We start from the raw sequence: 2,500 nt of genomic DNA on the forward strand, positions 1-2,500 counted from the left end.
TGAGAACTATTTGGGGGCAAGTTCCAGTGTGTATCTCCTTAATATTCATTCATAGTAAACACTGAATAAAACATATGAAAATAATATATAAAACCAGGTAAAGCAATGAAGAAATATAAAAGACCCTATAGGTAATTTAAAACTGCCGTGAACAAATAAAAGCGACTTCAAAATGAAGTGCTAAGCTAAAGGCTGACATTAACTGCTACAAAAAAAAGGAGCCGTAGATGGTCCTTAGGCAAAAGGCCTTTAAATAATAATTTTAAAAAGTTGCTAAAGCACAGCGACACAAACACTGAAGGTGCATCTCAAAGGAAAGTAAAAAATGAGGGCAAAGGCTAAGAGTAAGCAAAAGCACGGCAGAATAAAACAAGCACAAGAATAAAAGCCAAGTCCTGAGGGGATAGTGAATAAAAGTTAATAAAATAAAAGTAAAACCATTGAAAGAAAATAGCAAGGCATCACTAAATGAATATGTTTCTTATAGAAATAGAGATCACGTCCAGCTCCTAGTAAAATAAAAATATCAGGCTCTCTAGACTTAACTTCTCTTTGTGTAGCTGTAGGTATGGTATCCGGTGTTCTCAGGTCAAAAGAGGGGCAATAACACACACTGACTGCTATAGACTGACTGTATTTGGCGGTAAAACTGGGTTGTATATATACACTCTGTGACGTCATCAGCCACGTAAAATGAAAATACTATATAAAACCAGATTACAATTTAAAAAAATACCAGGAAGGTTGTCGTAATATGAACTAAGAGAAAACACATACAAATAAGAGAAAAATAATAATTTAGGTGACCATAAATACGACTTCGAAAAGATGTCGTACCTTCACTCCATGATGAGTTAGCAAGCAAACTAAATAACTTATGATAAAAAAAAGTAAAAGAAATATCTTAAAACAGTGACTAAGAACTCAATAAAATTATCAAAGAACTGGTAAAAGACAACACGGTAAAAACGATAGTATATATAAAGAAACAAAGAGAACGGCTATCAGGCAGACTAAAACAAAAGCCAAAGAGGAAAAACAAACAAAAAACAAGGACAAAACACACAAAAAGGATAATAAAAAGAGAACCGCGCACAGACGAGGACGCGACTTCGAGCGATAAATCCGCGGGAGTGAGAGACATTGTAGGATGCTCGCGGGAAGGGTTGCAGAATGAGAAGGTTCCTTACATTAGCATCAAGGTAACCTCGAAATATGAATTTACGTTTCCCTACTCATTATGGTGTGTGTGTGTGAGTGTGTGTTTATATAATATATATATATATATATATATATATATATATATATATATATATATATATATATATCATTGCGAGTCTCCAGGCAGGCCCTCGGCCCATCTCTAACTCCTCGTGACAGGATTGGTCGAGCTGCCCTCGCAAAAAGACAACCTGATGAGCAGGGTCATCTACAGGGAACCGAGCTAGGTGTCCATATAGCCTGAGTTGGCGATCCAGGATTATGTAAGTAACAGGTCCTGTGCCAGTCTCACGGTGTAGCCGTCGGTTGGACACATGGTCCTGCCAACTGTACCCCATGATCCAGCGTTCGAGGCACTAGATAGCGTCCAGGTTTCGCTTCCATAGAGCAAAACTGGCAGTATTAAGGCCTTGGAGAATGTAGCTTGGTACTTCTGTGTAAGTACCGACATCTCCAAGTGCTCTTGTTGATCGAGTTCATGGCTCCTGCTGCCAGACCAATCCATCTACCGACTTCTTGGTCTGACAGCACAGAGACATGGCCAATGCTAACAAGGTATGCAAAACTCTCTGTGACTTCAACGTCCTCACCGCAAGCATGGATCAGCTGAACGGGTTCCCCTAACAGGCTCCCAGAGTTCTGAATGTTGCTCTTAGTCCAAGGGATTCGCTTCATTGATAAATACATTAAGAGCCTCCACCAGTGATTCCAGAGACTCAGATAGCAAAGTCAAGGTCTGCGACTTTGATATTGCCCAGTGTTGCTCCACACTGACTTTGGATAGTAACTCTGCCCACTATCCCGTTCATGCAGGTGTTGGAAAGTGTTGGTGCAAGGACACAACTTTGCCTTACCCCTGGAATTAACAGGGAAAAAAAGGGAAAACGTTCACAGCCTTCACCACACTTCACAGCACTGTCAGTACCGGTATATAGGTTTGTTGTTAAGCCAATAATCCGTGTCTGAATTTCCATAAGTCTCTGAATCTCCCGTAGTGATTCTCGATGCACCGAGTCAAACGCCTTTTTGAGGTCGATGTAGGCTGAAAGCGACCCACGACCGAACTCACGACGGCGTTCCACAATGACTCGAATCACTAGGATACGGTCTATTGTGGACTTGGCAGGAGTGAATCCAGACTGCTCCGATCTCTGATGCCTTAGTAGGTGGTCGCGGATCCGTTTCAGAAGAATGTGGGCGAGAACCTTGCCTGGTATACTAAGCAGTGTAATGCTACGGCAATTGCTACAGTCCCAACGAGGGATGACCATGCCCCTCA

This window comes from Penaeus chinensis, chromosome 1 (genome assembly GCF_019202785.1).
Source record: "Penaeus chinensis breed Huanghai No. 1 chromosome 1, ASM1920278v2, whole genome shotgun sequence".
NCBI classification, from domain to species: Eukaryota; Metazoa; Arthropoda; class Malacostraca; order Decapoda; family Penaeidae; genus Penaeus; species Penaeus chinensis.